General features: G+C 53.1%; 1 protein-coding gene and 4 long non-coding RNA genes across 7 annotated transcripts in view; 4 read left to right on the top strand and 1 right to left on the bottom strand.

Annotated features, from left to right (window-relative positions):
- Positions 1 to 23,675, bottom strand: part of GSG1L (GSG1 like) — a 211,959-nt gene that overhangs the window by 46,909 nt on the left and 141,375 nt on the right. The window lies entirely within an intron of this gene.
- Positions 5,465 to 6,961, top strand: LOC139074741 (uncharacterized). 2 transcript variants are annotated; one of them, XR_011524439.1, is made up of 3 exons: positions 5,465 to 5,598; positions 6,084 to 6,166; positions 6,831 to 6,961. It is a non-coding gene; the product is annotated as an uncharacterized lncRNA (long non-coding RNA). The 2 variants fall into 2 exon arrangements; XR_011524438.1 differs by lacking the exon at positions 5,465 to 5,598 and adding an exon at positions 5,610 to 5,747.
- LOC139074742 (uncharacterized) lies at positions 8,065 to 8,544 on the top strand. Its single transcript, XR_011524440.1, has 2 exons — positions 8,065 to 8,200; positions 8,414 to 8,544. It is a non-coding gene; the product is annotated as an uncharacterized lncRNA (long non-coding RNA).
- LOC139074739 (uncharacterized) lies at positions 10,192 to 11,262 on the top strand. The gene is made up of 3 exons (XR_011524435.1): positions 10,192 to 10,319; positions 10,589 to 10,686; positions 11,126 to 11,262. It is a non-coding gene; the product is annotated as an uncharacterized lncRNA (long non-coding RNA).
- LOC103558129 (uncharacterized) lies at positions 12,231 to 16,431 on the top strand. Its single transcript, XR_011524437.1, has 5 exons — positions 12,231 to 12,365; positions 12,455 to 12,547; positions 14,355 to 14,410; positions 14,580 to 14,657; positions 16,297 to 16,431. It is a non-coding gene; the product is annotated as an uncharacterized lncRNA (long non-coding RNA).

The following is a 23,675-nucleotide window of genomic DNA, read 5'->3' as shown; positions in this document are numbered from 1 at the left end:
AGGGGATCCCAGAGTAAAGAAGGGGAGAAGCAAAGTGAGACAGAGGGTCCAGTTTCCAGCTCTGTCACTTACCAGCTGTGTGACCTCGGGGAGGTAACCTCACCTTTCTGTGCCTCAGTGTCCTCAACTGTAACATGGGGATAACAACAGTACCTACCTTATACATGGGTATGAGGGTCAAGTGGCTTATTCTCGTAAAGTACTTAGAACAGTGCTTTACAGGCACACAGTAAGCCCTGTGTAAGCGTTTCTTGAGTGAGTGAAGGCACGAATGCACGAGACTCCTGTAGAGGCCCGCTGGACAGTACACTAGTCAAGGGCTAGGGCTGTTTTGCTCTCCACTGAATCACCAGCACCTCGCCCAGGGCCTGGCACACACTACAGATTCCCTATGTGTTTGTTGAAAGAACAGACGGCCGCTGATTGCAGGTGCTTGGGGTGTTAGGCTGCCCGGCGTAAAGGTCTCGGGTCTGGGATACGGGAATGAGCGAGGACAGGGCCAGATCTGAACCCTTTGGAGAGTAAATTGTCTACGTGAGCAAATGTCAGAGTCATCATCCATTTATTTATCATTCATCAATTCAATCGGTCAAGGAATATTTATCGAATGATTTTCAGATGCCAGACGTTGATCCCGAGGCCGTGGGGGAGACTGGAACAGACCACAGATGCCCTGCTCTCAAGGGTCTCAGGTTCTGGTGGAGAGATCCAGACAATGAGCACACAAGTTAACAAGAATTGTCAGGGAGGGGGCCGGCCCCGTGGCCGAGTGGTTAAGTTCGTGTGCTCTGCTTTGGCGGCCCAGGGTTTCACTGGTTCGGATCCTGGATGCGGACATGGCACCGCTCATCAGGGCATCCTGGGGCGGCGTCCCACATAGAAGAACTAGAATGACCTACAACTAGGATATACAACTATGTCCTGGGGTTTTGGGAGGGAAAAAAAAAAGAATTGTCAGGGAGTGGAAAGTGCCATGCTGAAAGCAAACTAGAGCTGAGGGACAGAGCACCGAGGGGCCTCTCAGAATGGGTGGTTGGGAGGGGCTCTCTGAGGAGGTGACTCTTCAGCAGAGGCTTGAATGGGGAGCTGGAGGCCACCACACGGAGGGCTGGGGAAGGGCATTCCAGACAGAGGGCACGGCCAGGGCAAAGCCTTGCAGGCAGGACCAAGCCTGACCTGTCGGGGGAGGGGAGAGAAGGTTCCGGCAGAGTGAAAAAGGGGAGGGGTGTTTGGAGACAGGTCAGGAAGGCCGGCAGGGGTCAGGCCATCCAGGAGCTGGAGGTCGTGGTGAGGAGCGTGGCTCTGACTCTAAGGGCAATGGGAAGCCGGGAGAGGGTTTACGCGGGGGACTAGTTGACGTTTTAAGCTCATTCTGGTTACTGTGTGCAGGCAGCCGTGGGCCGGGCAGCTGAGAGCCCGTTCCAGGCTGAGCTGTGTGGACTGAGCTGTCGGCAGCTCCCGGGCAGGTTTTGAAGGTGGAGTCGACAAACCTGCTGATGGGCTGGACGTAGGGGTCTAGGTCACCTCAAGGTTTTGGTTTGAGCAACTGGGCGGATGAGGGAGCCATTCACTAAGGTGAAGAAGATGAAGGGAGGAAGACGTTTGGGGTGAGTGGAACCCCATTTGGGCCACATTTGTTTGAAGCGCCTATTTTATGCCCAAGCAGAGATAGCAAGCCAGCAGTTGAGTGCACAAGTCTGAGGTTCAGGGAACAGTTAGAGCTGGAGGTTTGAATGCGTGAGTCTGGCACACAGACATGGGCCTGGAAAGACCACCCAGGAGAGATGCAGGGAGAGAAGAGAAGGGCCCGGATGGACCAATGTCCAGTGCAGAGCAGAGTAGGAGGGGCCAACAAAGGAGGCCGAGGAGGAGAGGCCGGGGCAGCAGGGCGAAAACCAGAGTGTGGCATCGCCAAGGTGAGGTGGGACACAGGTCAAGGAGTGGGGAGCAGCCCGTTAGGTCAAAGATGAAGGCAGAGGAGAGAGCGCTGGATTTGCCAACATGCGCGCCTTTGGGGACAGATGTTCAACTGCAATAGGTTGAGAAGAGGAGAGAAAATAGCCAAGTAATGATAGAGAAGGCCTCAAAACTTGTTGCTGCATGGAGAAACAGAAAAATGGGGTGATGGCTGGAGAGGGCCTGGGGTGCCAGGAGGGGTCTTGAAGGGGCGAGATATGCACCGTTCCTGTGCTTCCTCAGTGATCAGGAAGACAGGGAGAGACTGACGTGCAGAGGAGCCAGGGGGCAATTGTAGAAACAGGAGATGAGGTGGGAAGGGTGGGGGAGGTTCTAGAAGACAGTGTTGGCTTCTGATGGGAGCTGGGAAGCCTGGCCCAACGACGGAGCAGGGAGACAGTGTGAGCACAGACCACAGTCCTGGGGCAGCTTGGCTTCTCCCCCTCCACGGAGCAAGGCAGACAGCGATGGGGATGTGGGAGGGGAGGTTTGAGGAGGGAGCGCAGGCGTGAAGTCCTTTCGCAGAGTGGGAAAGCACTGATGGTGCAAGCGCATGTGGCCCTCGGGGCAGTGCCCTGTGCGCGTGAGGGCTGTGCCCACAAATTTAAAGTGAGATCAGGCGGTGTGGCCCAGGCGGCATGCCTGTGGGGTTCAGGTGGGGAGAGAGGGGAGGGAGAGTGCCTCCTGAGTCTGGAGAACATGCAGGAGTGCCAATCCACGACGCCTCCCCGGGGGCAGGGGTGGCTGGTTCCTCAGCACGCCTCTTCTGAAGAAAGACTCTCCAGTCTGGAGACGCCACCTGAGAAAGGACATGGAGCAATGATGCCCAGCTGAATTCCAGGACTCCTCTTGCTTCTGGCCGCCTCTATTTTACAGACTTTGGACGTATTATGCTGATGGCACGATCCATTTAACTGAGATATCAGGGAGGTAGCTGATCAATTAATTTATAATATTATTAAAGATGCCGCCTAACATTACTCAGAACGTGCAGGGAGCATGCAGGTCTAAACAAATATTCTTGTGTGGGCAGGGACCCATCTCGTTTACCAACATCCCACGCAAGTCACGTCAGGGACATAAGACAGCGGGGCTGGTGGGGACCTGGAGGAAGCTGAAACCAGATGAGAGGGCAGGATGGTAGCAAAGGGAAACCCTGCTGGGACAGCCTGACATTCAGTTAATTAGTCACTGAGCACAAATTGAGCACCTGCTGTGCACGAGGCTTTCTTCTGGTTGGGAGAAATACACTGGGAGAAGCAACCTGGCCTCCCACTGCTCTCAGGAGATGGGAGAGACAGACAAATGGGGACTACCGTGTGTCAGGGCAGCCAACAGGGGAAGGTCATGGGAACCCTAGCGGGGCTCCAGGCCAGGCTTGGGTGGGGAGGTCAGGAAAGTCTCCCAGAGAAGGTGACATCCCAGCTGAGAGGTGAAGGTTCAGAGGGAGAAGGAGGGTGGCCGGGCAGTGGCTCGAGCTCCGGCAGCGCCTGCAGGCAGAGTGGCTTGGTGGGGCTGTAATGGCTGTTAGGCAGGGCACGTGGGTGGTGAGAGCCACCGCTGCAGGGATAAGCAAGACACTGCCCAGAAAGTTCTGAAGCATCTTAGGGAGTCTGGGCTCCATCCTGAGGGCAACAGGCAGAAAATGCCCAATATAACGTAAGCCACAGAGCCAGAATCAGACCTGCTCTTTAAAGATCTCCCTGGCTGCTGTGTGGAGAATGAGAAGACAGGAGGCGGGGCGGGGGGGCAACACAGCTGCAGAGAGGACAGTGGGTCCAATGGGGCTGACAGCAGGAGGGGCTGGCAGGTCACAGGCGAGCCACAGGGAGCCTGGCACCACTGAGATGGGTGAATTCCAGCAGACCCGCAGGCACTGGAGAGCCTGACTCAGGAATGGGGAGGGACTGGGGGAATTGGTGGGACTGAGCCAATTAACATCAGCCCTGGAACATCCTCCCACAGGAAGAAAACTGAGATCCTAAAGGCTGGTATTTCATGACACCAACCAGCTGGGGTCAGACAGAAAAATAAATCCCTTATCTCCACGTATCTAAACCTCCAGACATTTGTCTTCCCTGAGACCAAAGGCTGACTCTCCCGCCTGCCCTGGGCCTGGGGAGGGCTGCACCCGGCAGGTCTGCCTGCACTTAACACTGTCCCCAAGAAGCCGAACTGATGCTATGTTTAAAACGTGCCCAGATCTATTTTTAGAGAACAAGCTATTTTTAGACACTCTCCGGAGAACTCGCAGCCTCTCTTGGTAGCATATTTCAGGGTTTCTAAAGTTCCTTCTCACACATAACCTAAATCTTTCCAGCTCCAATTTCAGTTAATTTCTTGCTCTGCCCTCTGAGGATGTGGCGGGTGAGCGGGTTGGCATCTTCTTGAGAGGAACCTTCTGGGAGCTTGGCAGTTACCAAGTCACCCCTCAACCTTGTCTTCTCAGAACTAGGTGGTTCCATTGACCCCGCCCTTTCTCCAAAGGTCTCCTTTTGGGCCACTTGAGTCATTAGCATCACTCTTGTGTGGATTTTGCCTGTTTCTCTATTTGCCTTTTAAAGCAAAGTGGCTCAAATCAAAGGTGACATTTAATAGGGGACCTTTCCATTTCAGGTAATAGGTTACTGAACCCCCACCAGCCTTGTCCACCCCAGCCACCTCCATATAGCCCAGAGGCAATGAAGGGGCTCAGACCCTCCCCCCAGGATGGGGGTCTAGAATGAGTCTGGAAGCCATGACCCCAGTTTCTGGTGAGTCTTGGGGTAGCCCAGGGCAATTTGGTGGTGGGAATGATTTTTGATATTAATGGAGATGTCCCCCTGTCCCCCAGCTTCCCTGTTACCCTCCTTCCTTTGGGTAACTAGTTATAAGACCTCCATGGCCTTGGGGCGCAGCTGTCGGCGGAAGACAGAAAACAAGAGTCAAGGTCCTGGCTTTGGGGATTTCAAAAGCCTCCATGCAGATGGTTGAGGAAAAGGTTTGGAAGGACATGCGATCAAGCAGAGCCAGTTTCTCTTCCCTTCTCCTGGAAACCAGGTAAAGTTACCTGCCTGCGGGGAGTGGGAGGAGGTGGAGGAGGAGGCAAGGACAGTAGGTTCCAGGACAGAATGAATTCAACTATGTAGACAGGAGCAGGGCGGCCCTGAATATCATTTATTGCCCAAACCAGAACACTTCTGAGATGAAAGGGGGTGCAATTAAGAATTACCCTGGGACAACAGGAGTACGGGTATGCGATACTGATGATAGAATAAATGAATGAGGGAATGAGCCCCCAATCTCTCAAGGGACCCCTTCCACCTGTGGATGGCACCTAACCTTTACCTAGAGCTTTCCCTCTGCCAGGGACATTGCAGCCGCTCTCTCTCTGATGCGCACAGCCATCCTATTAGCGTGTCCATTTCACAGGTGAGAAACTGAGGAAAGGTCAAGTGCCGAAGGACAGTGGGGAATCCAGGAGGAGAATCATGTCTTTTTTGCCCAACCTTCCTTCATTCAATCCATCTACAACTACTGAGCGTCTGCAAGAGCCAGGCCCTGTGCTAAGGGCTGGAGAAAGAGATAAATGGGACAGACGGTGCCCTGCCTGCTTGAAGCTCCAGAGGGGAGATGGACACAAGCAGAAAACAACCGCCAAAGGTCAGAGAGTTAGGAGATGGGAAGGGCATGGGCCACAGCAGTGGACATCTGGAGTGCTCTGTCCTGCGGTCAGGGAAAGCGTCCCTGGTGAGGGGTGTTTCAGCTGAGCCTGAAGGATGAGGAGAACGAACCAGGTCAGAGCTGCCCAGGTAGAGGGCACACTCCCTGGGGTGCTCAAGCTTCCTTTAGACCAAGCGTTCCAAACCTCCGCACTACTGACATCAGGGCCCAGAAAACCCTTTGTTCTGGGGGCTGTCCTGTGCATTGCAGGACATTTAACAACATCCCTGGCCTCTACCCATTAGATGTCAGAATACTCACCTCCTCCTTCCCCAAGTCGTGACATCCAAAAATGTCTCTGGACATTACCCCAATGTCCCTGGGGTGGGGGAGCGGGGCTGAGAGGGCAAAATTGTCCCCGGGTGAGACCACTGTTTTAGATGCTACATAAACAGTTTTACAATGCAATGTTTTTATTTTTACAGTTTTACAGGTTCCTTCTATTTATTGCAAGTGTCACTGGCTTTTCATTTCCAGTAGTGATCTGAAGCTTCCTTTCTGAATAAATGTAAGTTTCAAACAAAGAGCGATTTAGAGAACAATCCTAAGTAAACGAGGGCACATGGATGTGGCCATGGCAGTGGAGGGAGAACGCACACGCCTGAGCGTGAGGAAAGCTGAGTCAGGGCGGAGTAGGGTGTGAGGGGCCCAAGGAGGCTCTAACAGTGTGACACGTTCAGGAGTCTCTCGGGGGCGCCATCTTGCAGAATGCACCTTTCCCTCTGAAGTCCAAGGTCAGCCTTCCTCCAGCCTGGCAATGGATTGTCTCTCTTGGGTTGGGCAACCAGAGAACGGAATTCATCGAACTTTTGGGGCCGGCAGGAAAGATAGGAATCTTTCAGTACTAGCAGTGCGCTCTTTGAGGCAAGATGTGCACATGACGAAAGGCCCTGGGGGCTCTGAAATCACTGGGGTGGGGGCAGCATACCGGCAGTCCCCCCTCACATCCTTCTGGGGCACGTGCTCATAGGGGCCCTCGGCAGACCCCCTCCCTTTGGCTTTTTCTCTTTCTATCTCCATCTGTGTCTCTCTCTTTCTGTCTCCTTCTGTTTCTGCCTTTGACTCTCACTCCCTGCCTGGTTCTCTCTCTCTCTCTTGTTCTCCCAGGAATATACAGTTACATGTGCCCAAGTGACAAGCAGGAATATTCACTGTATTCGGGGCTCACGCAGTGGGCCTCCCCTCTACTCCCATCAGGTCCACGAGGGCCCCTGACCGGCACAGAGAAACCCGCGATGGGCTTGGGGCTGGTCTCGCCGCCCCGCACCCCCCAGCTGGCTCCTCCTGCCGCGGCACAGAGCTGAGCCCTTCATAAGCAGCCTTGAGGACATTCCTCCCTGTGACCCTGCCACCTCCCGCGCATCAGCTGAAACACAATCCTACTCTCCTGGCCGGTTAGGTTTTAAGTGCTCTGAGCTTCCACACGTCCCTGCAGCGACGCCATGACACCTTCCAGTCAGTTCCACCGCCCGAGACGCAGCCTGCACACTAGGAAAAGGAGAGGAACGGCTGGCCCCCTTGCTGCACAGCCTCCAGACAGCCCTTCCCTTCCCTGGGCGCTTTCCAGTGTGTAAAGCACTTGACTATCCCATGTCTCATGTAATCCTTGCCTTTTCCCACGAAGGAGGCTAGGTTTGGTTGCACACTACCTGACAGAGGAGAGAGTGAAGCTCAGAGAGGTAAAGCAACCCACCCAGGGTAACACTGCATTTTTGTGTCCAGGTCCACCGACTCCAAGTCCGGATGTCTCAGCACTCCATCACAGCCTCTTCCATCCATTCATTCAGCAAGTATTATTAAGTGCTTACTGTATGCCAGGCCCTCCTTGTGGTTCAGGAAATAAAGGTGCATATAAGACAAACAAGGGGGCTGCCCTTACGGTGCTGATATTCTTATGAAGGAAGAGAGAAAATAAACACACACGTTTAAAATTCAGAGTTTAATAAATGCTATGAAGGAAAACGGGGGATAAGGAAAAGAGGGTTTAGGGTAGTTAGTTCGGCCAAGGAAGCTGGGGCAGGACTCTCTGCAACAGTGACAAATTTAAGCTGAGGCCAAAACTGTGAAACTCTAAGGGAAGAGAGTTCCCAAGGAAAGACAGCGGACCCCGAGCCGTGAGCGTGGAAGGCAGCTGCGAGTTTGCGGGTCATAGAGGAAGAGGTCGAGGCCCAACATATGCAGGCGGTGGGGGTGGCCAGGCGCGGCCTCTGCAGGGTCCTGCGGAGGAGGGCAGGGGCACTGGCAGCCTGGTCTCCTGCAGAGGCGCATGCAGGCTCTGCCAGGCTCTCTGCAGGCCCTGGTCCTTTCCTGACCTCTGGGGGGGGGGGGGCTTGTCACAGAGGGGCCCAGATGCCAATGGACTGCAGGCCCCCCCTGGCCCACCTCTGTCCTGGGACAGGGGCCAAGATGGAAGCCTTGAAGACTGGGACCCAGGCCGCACCTGGGCAGACTGATGGGAGGACAGAGCTGGAGGAAGGCGGTGCAGCGAAGCTTGGAGTTGGGTGTCAGGGCACTGCCCCCCTGTCACACCCTGGCCAGCGCGGTGAGCTCACTAGGGGCCAACAGCTCAGATTGCCCAGGTCTGAGCAAAACGAGGGGTGAAGGGTGCTTATGGAGGATGCGGGATTGGCCCCCGGAAGCCCAGGCCATCTCCTGTGCATCCCTGCCAGGCCTGGACATCGCTGGCTTTGCTCCTGTTGGCCTTGGCATCCCTGCCCAAGACCCTCAGCTGTCACCATCTGTGCTTGCCTGGCAGGCGCGGGCACCCCTGCCCTCTCCTGAGGAATTCGGCAGGGCCTCGGGCCGGGAGGCCTTCAGACCATGAGGAATCAAGGCTCAGCTGGGTTTGTGAGCTACTGGGAGGCAGAGGCAAGTGAGGGGAGGCTCTCGGTAGACCCCGGGGGCAGCCTGAGGCTGGGGCTCCCCCCAGTCAGCCCCTGCCTGCCCCAGCGAGGCTCACCCATGCAGCCAGAGACTCCTGGCACAGGCTAGCCCTGCTCCTGAGCCAGGCCTCCCAGAGTTGAGGTCTGCGTGAGTTCCCCTTCCCTAGGCCTATAGAAGAGTAGCCCTGCACACCCCACCCTGCTCCCTAAGATGACAGAGGCATCCCAACCAAACTGCCAGGTTCCCCTCCCAACAGCAGATTGTCCTCTAGGGCCCCCGGGAATACACCCTCCCCATTGCCCCACTTCTGCATCCTGGACTAGACCACCTCGCCCATCCCCATTTGCTGGCTGGGCCTCTTCCCTTAACCAGCAGAGCACTCAGATGCTGTCATGGGAGGTGGAGTTGTGGATTCCAGAGTCAGACTGCCTGGATCTAAATCCTGCCTCCAGCTCTTACTGGCCATGTGACCTGGGCAATTCTGTTAAAGCTCTGTGCCTCAATTTTCCCATCTAGTACAGGAATGAGCCATGAGTATACAGAACAGTGGCTGGGGCATAGTCACTGCCCTACATGTGCTGGTGCTGTGGTGGTTGCTGTCCATGCCCCACCCCCGCCTGACCCCTAGGTTCCTGTTGCAGCAATCCGCCTGCCAGCTCAGACCTCCTCCGATGCCGACACATCCTGGACAGAGTCTGAGTTCTTCCCTTCCCGCTGGACCATGCTATCCCGCTCCTGTTGGTTCCCCCAACACCTCCCAACCCCACCTACCACTCTCAGCTTACTCCTCCATCAGACCAAGAAACACAGGCCCCTCTGTGTCCCAGGTCAACTTACAATACACTTACCAAGGTCACTGCTTGGCCATGACTTGTCCCAGCCAGGCAGATTCTGGAATGAGGTGTGTGTCCTCACGGAGAGGGAGGGGGTAATGTGGAAGTGTGGGGAGCCATCTGAGAGATGATGCAGAGGGAGCTCTGAGAGGATGCCGAGTGGGGTACCCCAGGCAGACTTGGGGTAAGGAAGACGGCCTCGCAGGGTGGCACTTGGGCCACATGGCGGCCGATGTGAAGCTGCCATTACGAGGCCTGCCTGTGTGCACCAGCAGGAATTCCGCACGCAGCCTCTCCCTGATTCTGCATGGGAACTTCATGAGGGAGGAGCTACTGTCATCTCTCTTTAACAGATAAGGAGACTGAGGCTCAGAAAAGCTGAGGATGTATGTGGAGGGCCACGGGGGCTAGCTCCAACGTGGGCCCTTGGACATTTCTCTGCTGCCTCTTAAAGGGCTGGATTCTCCAGGTAAATGACACCATCACTGTCATCCCTCGCAGCCTGAACCTCAGGAGAAGAGGTATGACCAAGCGTGATGACAAGAAAAACAGCAATCTGACCAGGGTTGGGGGTGGTACTGAGAGCCACCAGAGGCACCTCAGGCTGCAGGGGATGGAACCTCAGGAGACCTGCAGTCAGAGGCTCGGGGCAAAGGTGGGGCACAGCGTGGCACTGGGGGTGACCCAGCTCTTGCCTGTCTTGTCACTGGTTGACTCTTACCTGGTCTCTACCCCAGGGGGGTCTCAGAGCCCCCAGGCCTCGCCAGGACTTGTAATATCACATGGGCAGTGTGTCTCCACCCAGACAGAGAAGAATGAGGACGCAGCATCTCGTCGCTCCAGCCTGCTCCCGGAGGCCCAGACACCACTGGCCTGACACCTGCCCATCACACCTGGACAGCCAGCAATGTCTGTCTGGCCATCCAGCAGGGAAGAGACCACTGGGTTAGAGTCAGGCACATCTGGGTTTGAATCTCAATTCTGCAACTTCCCAGCTGTGTGTCCATGGACAAGTCACTTAACATCTCTGAGGCCCTGTTTCCTCATCTGGAAAGTGGGGATAATCCACCCATACAGCCAATACTCCTCGAGCACCTCTTGTGTGCCAGATATTTTTCTAAGTCTTGGGGACACAGTGGAGAGCAAGACAGAGTCCCTGTCCTCATGGAGATGATGTTCAAGTTGGGAGACAGACGACAAACATGCACTTTCAGGGAAGAAACAGGAGCCAGAGTGACTGGGGAAGCCGTTTTAGACTGGATCACAGGGAAGGCCTCTCTCTGGGAGGGAGCTTCAGGCTGGAACCTGAAGGGTAAGGAAGAGTCCCAGCAGAGGGGACAGCAATGGCCAGGCCCCGGCTGGGGAGGAGGGGTCAGTGTGGCTGGAGCCTGGGGAGCAAGGGGCGAGGGGGCGCAGGGCAGTGGGGAAGGGTGAGTTGGGGAGGGGTTGGGATTTCAACACAGCAGGAAGCCGTTGGAAGGTTTTAAGCAGGGGGTGACACTTTCCCCATGTACGGTCGGATTCTACATAAAAACCCAGAGCACGCAGTAAGCGCTTGATCAATGCGGGTTCCCTCTTGTGTGGTCTCCATCCCAGTGGTCTCAGAGCCCCGAGCCTCGCCAGGCCTTGCAACGCCGTGGGGGCGGCGTGGGGTCCGGCTTTCCCCTGGGCGGAGCCCGGGGGAGCAGGCGGTAGGGGTGCAGCAGCCTGTCTTCCGGGCCGGGTCTACTCTGGGCTCTCTCCTTCGGCAGATCCTGCCAGCCAGCCACCTTCCCAGAGACAAATGGCCGGCAAGCACACACTCGTCGTCTCAAAATAGTCACCAGGGAGTTCCCGACTCCCAGGAGAAGCACACAGAAGACGCTGTTTGTGAGAAGAGTTCTCAGCGTGGAGAACTTCCATCCAGGGGCAGCGCCCTCCCGGGGCCCTTCGACTCCCCAGCCAGCCATCCGCAGCGGCAGATCAGCATCCGAGGAGGAGAGAGGAGGAGAGACGGGAGCTGGGGAGACAGCACGGCCCTTCAGTGCGGAACAGGCAAGGTGGGACGCCAGGCCCAGGCAGGGGCCACGGAGGGCCCTCCAAGGGCCCGGCGGGAGGGTCAGCTCTTCAGAAGGGACTTTGGCAATGGCTGTCAAAACCGACAGTGCGCCTTCCTTTTGACCCCGCAATCTCGCCTCTGGGATGTTGCTCTCAGACATAGCACACATGTGGGCAGAGATATACGGACAAGGGTTCTCCCTGCAGCAGAGGATTGAAAACACTCTAAAAGGCCACCGATAGGGGACTAATGGATTAAGTGACGGCAACAGAAATCTCTGTCTCCGTTCCTGAGCTTATCTCCCGCCCCCTTCCCCTCTCTCACTCTTCTCCAGCCTCTCTCGACTCCTTGTTGTCCCTTCACTGTGCCAGGCCTGTTCCTGCCTTAGGGCCTTTGCACTTGCTGTCCCTCTATCTGAGTCACCCTTCTTTCAGATCTCCACACGTCTGGTTGCTTCACTTCTTGGTAGGTGGCTTCCAAGGTGACCTTGAATGTTCGCTGCCTCTTGGTGTTCACACCTTTGTGGAATCCTCTCCTTCGAGTGTGGGCTGGACTGACTGACTAACAGAATATAGCAGACGTGGTGGAATGTCACTTCCCACATTAGGTTTGTAAAAGACTGTGGCTTCCATCTCGGGCTCTCACTCTTCTCTTAGCATGCGTTCTCTCTCCCTCTCTTTTTTGGATCTCCTGTGCTGCAGGAAGCCAGCTGCCATGTTGCGAGCAGCCCTTGGGAGAGGCCCACACGGCTGGGCACTGAGGCTCTCAGCCCGATGGCCCGTGAGGGACTGAAGCTGCCACAGCCACGACAGGCAGCCTGGAGGCAGACCCTGCAGCCTCGGTCACGTGCAGATGGGACCGCAGCCCTGGCCCACAGTTCAATGGCCGCCTTGTGAGAGACTTGGAGCCAGGGTCAAAGGAAGCTGTGCCCAGACCCCTGACCCGCAGAAGCTGTGAGATAATATATGTCTGTTGTTTTAAGCAGCTAAGTTTTGGGGTGATTTGTTTCACAGCATTAACCGACTAATTCGACTTCCTTCAGGTTTCTGCGCACATGACCCTTCACCATGATGGCCTTCCGTCAGCACAGCGTAAGAGGCCGTGCCGTCTTCAGAGCACCATCACCACCAGACAGGTCATGCCTTTATTTAGTTCTTAACTATCCCCCTCCTAGCACATCCACTCCCAGGAGGAGGAGTTGTGTCCGCTTTGGTCATTGCTGTGTCTCCGGTGCCTAGAACAGTGCCTGGCTCAGAGCCGGGGCTCAGGAAATACTGACCAAGTTAATAATCAGCAAGTGAAAAGAATTTGGTAGATTAAAATATACTGAGCAAAAATCACCTCCAAGAAACAGTGAGTGAGAAAAGCAAGGCAGAGAGTGAGTGCACCATGCTAGCAGGTGTTGTAAAGATGCCCGGAACAATTCCGAAAGGACAGACAAGAAGCTGGCAACAGCAGCTGAGGAAGAGTTCACAAAGGAGACACACCCAACCTGGGCCTTGAGGGAGAGGTGGGGGAAAAGAGGGACAGTATTTTAGGCAGGAGGAACAGCACGGGTCTCCCCTGGAGACCAAGATGGCACCAGCCCCAGACACTCTTCTGTGGACCGGCCCAGCCCACCCCACATGCTGGGCTCCTGGCCACACTCGGCCCCCATCCCAGGGACCTCCTGGGAGCCCTGTCCCCTGCTTCCCTCCGGACCGCTGTGCTCCAGGCCACTCAGCGCCTGGCCCTCTGTCTTCCTGCCTACCTTGCCTACCCAACCCACTCCCCTAGAGTTGCGTCCTATGCCTGAAAAGCCCCAATTGGCTGGAGAGCTGGCCACCAGGAAGATGACAGGACAGCTGGCCCCTTGTGAGGATCTCCAGCGGCCTCACCCACCAGCTTGGCTTCAGCCAAGGCCACGCCCCCAGACCCTGCCCCCTCCTGGCCATGCCCCTCAGAGTCCCGTTTTCCACTGGACCAGTGCCTGGGCCCTCACATTTCCCCAGAGCCCAGGCCCCTGAGCCCCTGGCATCCCTTGCCGTTCCCACTGCACTAAGTCGGTTTAAATCACTAGATTCAAGCAGTTCCAGGACCGCGGGTTTTACTTTTAATTTTTACTAAACTTATTAAAATTCTTGCTTCCTCCTATGCCCCCAAAGCCCAATTTCTGCCTGGCCCTGTGCCTGGGGCCAGGCTCATTTGTGGTAAAGGCCCACTGGCCCGCATATTCTCCCAATCCTTGCTTCCAAGAGCACGCAAAGGATGTGGCAGAATTTCAATCACCATGCCCAGCCTCAGCGAGGCCAAGGACACAACGTAGCCTGCCCCTTGGCCCCACCTTCTGAAGACACACTGACTACTCCCCAGCTGAAAGGTCCTCGTTCCCTTCTAGAATCTTCTGACCCCTCTGCAGGCCCTGACTCGCTTCTAACATTCCAACTCATTCATTCAACTAATATTTCTTAAGCATCGGCTATATGCAAAGTATTGGACCAGCCACTGGGGCTACAGCTGTGAATATGGCATAGCCATTCCCCCAAGGCTAACGAGGAGGACGACACAAATAGCGAAGTAAAATCAATTACTGCAAACACTAAAAGAGAAATATATGCAGCCGTGATCCAAAATTGGCAGCCCGTGAGCTGAATCCAACCTGCAGATGTTGGCTAGAGCTGTAAAAAGTGATGAATTTTTTGGCCAACATTTAAAAATCTGGAGGATCTCCATTAAAATATGGACGTTTGGGCTTCTCTCGTAAAAATCAGAGCCTCTGGCAACACCAGGTCCACATTTCCCCTTGGTGACTCTCAGCCAGAGCAGTTGGAGCTGTGCCTAATAGTCAGGGCCTGTGGTCTCTGGGCCTCGCAGGCCCCACCGTGCCCATCATCTCCCTGGCCGCTGCCCTTTGCCACTCCTGCAGTGTTCCCGCTCACTCACTCATTCACATTTCCTTCCAGGCCACTGAAGGCATTTACCTTTTCAACCCCTGAAAGGGAGCTGAGGGAGACACGAGGTCAGCATGTGTTCCCCGACGGGAAGCGGGAGGTAGGGAAGAAGGAGGGAGGCAGTGCAGGCAGCGTGAACAGCCCAGCAAAGGCAGGGGGAGTGAAGCAGCCAGCAGCGGGGAGCTGGGTTCTGGCCCTCCTAGTCCTACTGAGTTTGGCATCACCTGCTCTGACCAGGTTCCTGACTCAGGACTGTCCCAGTGCTGCTTCTGATCTCCTGGGACCTGCCTTGGACATGTGGGGACAAGGCTACAGGTGAGCGCAGGCCATGAGGTGTAGGTGACCTAAAAATGAGAGGTTTCCAACTAGATGATCTCTAAGGCACCTTCTACCTCTGATAGCTGGAATTTTTAAAACAACTTATCATTCTGAAATAATTATAGAGTCACAGGAAGTTGCAAAGAAAGTGTCATGCCCTCTTCACCCAATGTTAACACTTACACAACTCATGGGGTCCTAGCATCAAAGGCAGGAAATTGACCGTGGCACAAGCCAGAGTTGACTCAGATTTCTCCAGTTATACACGTAAGCATGAGTGTGTGTGAGACAGTGTGTGTGTGTGTTATTGTTCTGTGCAATTTTGTCACATGTATAGCTGTGTATAACCACCCCCACAATCAAGACACTCAACTGTGCCATCCCAAGACCCCTCATGTTGCCCCTTCTAGAGCCATCTGCCCGTCATCCCTAACCTCTGGCAACCGCTGATCTGCCCTCCATCTCCACAGACATGCTATTGAACAATGCTCCATAAATGGAATCCTGCAATATGCATCCTTTTGAGGTTGGCTTTTTTCACTCAGCATCATTTCCTTGAGTCCATCCAAGTTACTGTGTGGACCAACTGTTGTCTCCTTTTTCGCTGAGTAGTATTCCACGGCACGGACATATCGCAGTTTGTTTATTCATTCACCCATTGAAGGACATTTGGTTAGTTTCCAGTTTGGGGCTATTACAAATACAGCTGCTATGAACATGCATGTACAAGTTCCTGTGTGAAAACAAGTCTTTCTTTATCTGAGATAAATGCCCAAGAATGCAATTGCTAGGTCTTATGGTAATTCTTTGGTAAACCCATTTTTACTTTGGAAAATAACTGCCAAACAATTTTCCAGAGTGGTTGAATCATTTTACATTCCTGCCAGCAATACATGGCTGATAACTTTCTGGATAACTGGAATTGTATTTAAAAGCAAAAAACTAGAGTTCTCCTTGGGACCAAGCTTTCAGCAATCTCAACATTTCTGAACAACCCCAGGATTTTGACACCCCCATCCTCATCATTTTCACCTCTCTCCCTGCTCCCCCACCCCCAGACCATAAGCTCGTAGAAAGCAGGGCCCAGGCCTTGCTCAGATCTGCAGCCCTGGGCCCGGCACAGGCGTGGTGCCTAGGGGTGCTCCGTGAGGACACATTAAATTGCACAGAACGGCTAAGCAAGTCAGCAAAGACTCACAGGCAGCAAGTCAGACAGACAGGATGGCAGATGCCAGCCCCCGGGTTTCCAGGGCATGGCTTAACACACCCAGAGGCAGGCTGTATGTGAAAATGCTCAGCCTGAAAGGCCACCATCCCCCTAGCACACGCATCCTCCCGCCCCCCGAAATCCAGCTCTTTTTATGTTGAAAGCACAGATGTACATATAGCACATAAACAGATACACATACAGTGTATCTGTGGAGTTAAAATTTCATGGAGGGGGGCCACTTAGGAAAAAAAAGGCTAAAAAGGCTCTTTAGGGGAGCAATAATGAAAAAAAGGTTGAGAAACACTGTCCTGGAAGTGTCCTGGGCCCTCCACCTGTGAGTCAGAGGGAGGAGGCCACCTGACCGGCAATGGGGCAGAGCGGGACCTTCTGAAAATGCATTCTGACCATCTTGCTCCCCTGATCTAGAACCATCACTGGCTCCCACTGCCTCTAGAGAGAAGTCGGCACTGTCCAGCCCCACAGCCCCCACGCCACAGCTCCTGTCACAGCTGCAGGAAACGACGGAGTCACCTGTGCTTGACAAGCCCTGCCATGTCTCCTTGCCTTTGCACCCGCCGTTCCTTCCACCTGAAATGCCTTTGCCCTATCCTTTACCCCATCTTTGTTCAAAGAACGGTCGCCTCCTCACCTCTCTGAAGGGTCCTTTGCCTTTCCAGGTGCTCCAGGTGCCTGCAGTGTTGCATTCATGCTTCTGTGGCAGCCTCTTACATATCTTATTATCACTAAGCTGCTGCATCCCAGATGGTTTTTCCAACTAGACTCTGAGTCCCCTGGAGACAGGGGCCTCGTCTCACTCGCCTGCGGCACAGGGTCCACCTCAAGTCAGCACGCCCCAGTTCGGGACTCCTGAACCTCCCGGCCGCTCCGCCCACCCAGTCGGCCCCTCCGCCCACCCAGTCGGCCCCACCTGAGAGAAAGAAGCTGCAGCCTGCCACGGCTCAAGCCACAAATCCTGGAGTCGGCTGTGACTCCTCTCTCCAGCTCCCTCTCCAGCTCCGTCTCTCCTGCATCAGTGCATCCTGCTGGTTCTACCTTTGAAACATACCCAGAAGCCAACCACCTCTCACACCTCCACAACTGCCACCCTGGTCTAAACCACCTGCATCTCTCACCTGGACTGTCGTCATAGCTTCCTCACTGGCCTCCCTGCTCCCGCCCTTCTCAACATGGCAGCCACCGTGATGCCCTTTGAGAATAGGTCAGATCATTCTTCTCTGATCAGAACCCTTGGCATTTCACCTCACGGGGTCAAAGCCAAAGTCCTCACCATGGCTGACACAGCCTCCACAATCTACCTCTCTCCTCCTACCAGTCTCTCCTGAACTTTCACCTCTCTCTGCCTTGCTCATCTCACCTCAGGCACATGGCTTCCATTCCTAAAGACACAACAGACATACTCCTGCCCCAGGGCCTTTGCACTTACTGTTCCCCATCTCTGGAATGATCTTCCCCAGATAGTCCCATGGCCTCCTCACTTCCATCAAGTCGCTACTGAAATATCACCTCTGCTGAGAGGCCTTGCCTGACTACCCTGTCTAAAATAGCCCCTCCTTCCATCATTCTCTAGCCCCTTACTTTATTTTTTGTCAAAGCATTTATCACCACCCGACATTATTTCATCATATTATCTCTTTGCTTATCCAATTATTTTTCCCCCTCCCCTCGCTAGATTGTATACTCCACGAGACAGGGATGTTGTAGGTTTTGATCATGATCTAGAACAGAGGTTGGCAAACTATGGCCCACGGGCCAAATGTGGCCTGTAGCCAGTTTTTGTAAACATAGTTGTTTTTTTCCAGTTTTCTTCAGATATAATTGACATATAACATTGTATTGGTTTTAGGTGATTGATGGCTTGATATCTGCATATATTGTGAAATGCTCACCACAATAAGCTGAGTTAACATCCATCACCTCACATAGCTACAATCTTTTTTTTCTTGTGATGAGAACTTTTAAGACCCACTCTCTTAGCAACTTTCAAACATACAACATGATTGTTAACTTTAGGGACCATGCTGTACATCACATCCCCAGGGCTTATTTATCTTATAACTGGAAGGTTGTACCTTTTGACCACCTTCACCCATCTTGCCTACCCCCCAACCCCCGCCTCTGGCAACCACCAATCTCTTCTCTGCATCTATGAGTTCGGTTTTTTTAGATTCCACATGTAAGACTTGTTTCACGTAGCAGAATGCCCTCAAGGTCTACCTTGTTGTCACAAATGGCAGAATTTCCTTTTTTATGGCTGAATAGTGTTCCATTGTATATATGTACCACATTTCCTTCATCCATTTACCTGTCGATGGAGCCTTACTTAGGTTGTTTCCATGTCTTGGCTATTAAAAATAATGCTGCAATGAGGGGGCTGGCCCCGTGGCCGAGTGGTTAAGTTCACGTGCTCCGCTGCAGGCGGCCCAGTGTTTCATTGGTTCGAATCCTGGGTGCGGACATGGCACTGCTCATCAAACCACGCTGAGGCAGCGTCCCACATGCCACAACTAGAAGGACCCACAACAAAGATCATACAACTATGTACCAGGGGACTTTGGGGAGAAAAAGGAAAAATAAAATCTTTAAAAATATATATATAAAAATAATGCTGCAATGAACATAGGGGTGCATATATTTCTTCAAGACAGTGATTTCCCTTCCTTCAGAGAAATACCCAGAAGTGGAATTGCTGAATCATATGGTAGTTCTATTTTTAACTTTTTGAGGAACTACCATACTTAAACAAAGTTTTACTGGAACGTGACTGTGCCCATCTTATATATTGTCTACGGCTGCTTTCAACAGCAGAGCTGGGCAATTGTGACAGAGGCCTTACAATCTGCAAAGCCTAACATACTTTACCACATGGCTCTTTGACAGAAAAAGTTTGCTGACTCCTATTCTAGAACAATGTCTCATGCCTAGGAGCTCCATAAATATTGGTTGAATGAATGAATGAACCAGCGAGAGCTATTGGTATTCTCAGAATCCTACCATTGTAATTCATTAAGAACACACACATAAACACCCACAGCTGTATTCCAGACTTTATTCAACAGTGGAGGGTCCCCAAGGGTCTAGGAGCCGGAGAGAGAGGTGAACATAGAATTAACTTTGATAATGGGTCTGGTGTACAGTAGGGGCTCAGTGAATGATGGTGTCTTTACTACTGTTTTCTCTGTGCCTCCTCCCTCCCCCACCTCTCTGTCTCTGTCTCTTTCTCCCTATGTGTGTGTCTCCCTCCATCCTAGTGGGTCTGTTCATCTTCCTCTGCCTCCCCATCTCTTTTCTTACAGGGATCTTCCACTCTCCTAGCCCTGGGCAGACTGAGATATGATGAGGAAATACTTTCCACTGGAGGTCCTGTCTCAAATCTGACACACCCAGAATATAGCCCACTGTCCTCCTGATCTCAGGGGACAACTCCCCCATTTTCCCATCACAGTCACAACCTGGGCGCCTCAACAACTCCCAACCTTGTCCCCTAGCTTATGGATCATCAGGTCCTGTCAATTCCGCTTCTCTCAAACCCATCCACAGTCCTCTGTTCCCACTGTGACCGACACCCACCTAGCCTCACAGGTGGGCTCCTGGTATCTGTGGTGGCCCCTTCCTCTACCCGAGAACCATCCTTCTAGAACTCACCCCTGACCTTGTCACTTGTTTGCTTAAATCCCTCAGTGGTTGCCCATTGCACTCCCACCCCCGGCGAGGCTCGCGTTTCCTAGCCTGGCATGCAACCCGGGCCACAATCCCACCCAATTTTCCACTTCCCCACCCCCACCCAGCACCACTCCAGGTGAGTCACCTTCCTGCTGAAACCCTTAATGACTGGCTTCCTCCCCGTCGTCCATGGAGACAACTCAAGCCCTGTACCTTCTGCCTCTGCATCTCATCTCTGTCCTCCCCCTGCTCTCCAGGCTCCTCCACGGCCACCCTGGCACAGATCATCAACCAACACCGACTGGGGCCTTCGCCCTGCTATGCCCTTGCCTGGAGCACTCTCTCTCACCCCCTCCACCCCCACTGCCTCCTCACCCAGCTCACTCCTGCCATCCTTTAGGCCTCTGGGAAGGCCTCTGACCCCGAGCTGGGCGGGTCCCCCAGGGCTGTCACACCCAGGGGGTGCAGCCTTGAGACTCTCTCCATATCACAGGCCCAGCCACTCATTAATTCACTGCCTCCCCCACTAGACACAAGTCCCGGAGGGCAGAGAGCCTGTCTGCTTGTCTCCCCGGCACTGGTTCCAGAGGAAATGCTCAAGGACTATTTGTGGGAGGAAGGAAGGGAGGAAGAAACGAGTGAAGAATGGATGCTGCGCTGTGCCGTCCCTGGAGCCTCTCTGCTTTGTCCTCCTGCACCCTCCACGGCAAACGTTTTCCCACTCTGCCACCATCCTTTAAGGCTTAACTGATGCTGAGTCTTTCCCCAAGTTTCTGTCAGCCCCGGGGTGGAGGGAACCCTTAGTTGGGGCGTAGGGAGAAGCTGGCCATCGGAGCCCACTGCCCCAGCTCCCAACAGTCCCACCAGCTGGCCTCTGCTCCCTGCTGCCCACCCGGCGACAGTCACAAGGAGAACCAAGCCCAGTCGGCAACAAGGAGTCGGAAAAAAAAATTTTTAAAAAGACGCGTGGTTCCGGTAAGCGGAGAGAGGCCCAGGGGACCTGAAGCGAGCACTGGACTAGGAGAAGAGGTCAACTCAAAGGACTGGCAGGCGGACAGGCTGGCATTGGGCGGGTGACTTCCATCTTAGGAAAGAGGCGGGAAGCTTTGAACTCTTTTAAGGACGCGGCCATGGGATAATACCGTGCAAAGTGTCCCACAGGCAGGGCCAGCAGAGGCTCCACCCGCAAAGCAGGACGCTTCCGAGCGCAGGAGGGCACTGTCGGGAGTGACGAGGCCACTGTCCTGGGCAACCTCGACCGTGGTCACGCACCCTTATGTGCAGAGCCCTTTCCCCGGTCCCCGCAGCCATGTCACTGTTCTTGCGTGAGAGCCGGGTGCTGTCTAACGAGCAAGTTCTAAGGACACGCCCTCCACCAGCTCTTCACTTGGGTGGGTCCACTTCACTGCTCACACCCGTCTTGAGCTCCTTTTTCAGGTGGGGACACAGGGAGTCAGAGAATATAAGTAACTGGCCGAGGCCACACAATCTAAATGTGGCCCAGCTGGCATTTGATCGGGTCTGTCTGGGTCCAAAGTCCACGCTTGCTCTAGGGCAAGTTGTCCAGCCCTGAGCGTCTCTCTGCAGTGCAGGCACGTGTCCACGAGGCTTTGCTGAGGGCCAGGCCCTGCGCAGGCCTTGGGGAACAGCAGGAAAGAAGAAAGATGAGGCCCCTGCTCTCACAGAGCCACCTGTCCAGGACAGTGTTTCTCAGCCAGGCGTGGCTTTGCCTCCCGAGGGACATTTGGCAACATCTGGAGACATTTTTGGGGGTCATGACTTGGGAGGGGGTGATACTGGCACATCGTGAGTGGAGGCCAAGGACGCTGCTGAACATCCCCAGGATAATACCCAGGACAGCCCCTCTCCCTCTGCAACAAAGAATGATCCAGCACAAAATACTGTCCCAAGGGTGAGGAAACCTGGCCTGGAGGGGAGAGAAGCCGGCAGAGAAGGAAACAGGTTAATGTATAAATTCTTTCCTCCACTCTGCGAGCACTTACCGAGTGACTACCACGGTTCAGGTGCGATTCGGAAAGCAGTAAGAAACACTCGAGGGAGTGGAAAGCGGCTGGTGAGGGGCAGGCGTCGGAGCTGAGGGCTGAGCAGGGGGCCTGAGTGAGGGAGTGTGAGGACGGAGGCTCAGGGTCTGCCCAGGGCCTGGCCGGGAAGCGCTCAGGGAGGGTGAGGAGCAGAGAGCAGGGGCTGCTGGAGGAGACGGAGTCAGCGGGGCGGGAAAGGCCGAACTTCATAGTCGTGGAAAGGAGTCTGGATTTTATTCTATAAATGCAACATTTGATAAACACCAACTAGAAATGGCAGAAACAGACTTGAAAAACACCTTAAAATGATCAAATTAGGCTAAATGAGAAGTGACTTCCACATAGTTTGAATCTGTAAAGGAGCCGGAGCTTTCTCACACAGAGAGCCGTGCATTTGGTGAATATCGACTTCAGGTCAGCTGTGAGCGCGCAAATTGATCCACAGGCGCTCGGGTGTGGCTGGATAACATTTAAGATGCTAATTCACATTGCTTCCGCTTTATTTCCCCCTCTCCTTTGCCTGCGTCCAGTGGGCGAGAGGCTCTGGACTTCCTCGGCGGAGGTTCTGCAGGAATGGGGGAAGTAAAACCCACCTGCAAAGCCTTCCCTCTGGCTTTCCTCTTCAGAAGCCTGGCTTCACTGAGGAGATGAGGACAGGGCCCTCCAAGGGGCAGAGAAAGAGTGAGCTGTCTTCTAGCCCTCAGGACAAAAAAGGCTTGGATTTTCCTGGGCTGGGGCAGGAAAGGGAGCTGAGGGTCTGCGGTCATGTTTTGTTGGCTGACATGATCATTTAAAACATTTTGAATTAAGAAGTTAAACATGATCGTTTAAAACATTTTGAATGAAGAAGTTAAACATGGTGTTACCACGCGCCCCAACAATTCCTCTCCTAGGAAAACATGTCCACACAAATACTTGTACGTGGATGTCCACAGAAGCATTATTCATTTGAGCCAAAAAGTGGAAACAACACACATGTCCATCAGCTGATACATGGAGAAACAAAATGTGATTTTTCTGTTCCATGGAATATTACTCAGCAATGAAAAGGAAGGGGTGCCAATACATGTTAGGGCATGGATGAACCTTGAAAACATCTTGCTAAGTGAAAGAAGCCAGTCATAAGAGACCATATATTGTATGATTCCATTTATACAAAATGTCTAGAATAGGTGAATCTATGGAGATAGAAAGTAGATTAGTGGTTGCTAAGTAGACTAGGGGTTGGGGTTGGGCATTGGTGGAAAATAGTGACTGCTAGTAGACAGAGGATTTCTTTTGGGAGTGATGAAAACGTTTTAAAATTAGATTATGCTGATAGATAAAAACCATAGATTGTACATTTTTTTTTTATTGAGGTCACATCGGTTTATAGCATTATATAAATTTAGGTGTGCATCTTTATACTTCAGATTGTATGCTCTAAATGGGTGAACTTTATGATATGCAAATTATATCCCAATAAATATCCCATACTACCTAACATAATCTACAAATTCAGTGCACTCCCAATGACATTCTTCATGGAAATAGAACAAAGAATCCTAAAATTCATATGGGGCAACAAAAGACCCCGAATTGCTAAAGCAATCCTGAAAAAAAAGAACAAAGCTGGAGGCATCACAATCCCTGACTTCAACATGTACTACAAAACTATCGTAAACAAAACAGCATGGTACTGGCACAAAAAGAGACACACAGATTAATGGAACAGAACTGAAAGCCCAGAAATAAAACCACACATCAATGGACAGCTAATCTTCAACAAAGGAGCTGAGAACATACAACAGAGAAAGGAAAGTCTCTTCAATAAATGGTGTTGGGAAAATTGGACAGCCACACGCAAAAGAATGAAAGTAGACCATTATCTTTCACCATACACAAAAATCAACTCAAAATGGATCAAAGACTTGAAGCTAAGACCTGAAACTATAAAACTCCTAGAAGAAAATATAGGCAGTACACTCTCTGACATCAGTCTTAGAAGGATTTTTTTGAATACCACGTCCACTTGGACAAGGGAAACAAAAGAAAAAATAAATAAATGGGACTTCATCAGACTAAAGAGCTTCTGCAAGGCAA

The sequence above is a fragment of the Equus przewalskii genome, chromosome 12, assembly GCF_037783145.1.
Source record: "Equus przewalskii isolate Varuska chromosome 12, EquPr2, whole genome shotgun sequence".
Classification (NCBI taxonomy): Eukaryota; Metazoa; Chordata; class Mammalia; order Perissodactyla; family Equidae; genus Equus; species Equus przewalskii.
This window is presented reverse-complemented; position numbering and strand designations above follow the sequence as displayed.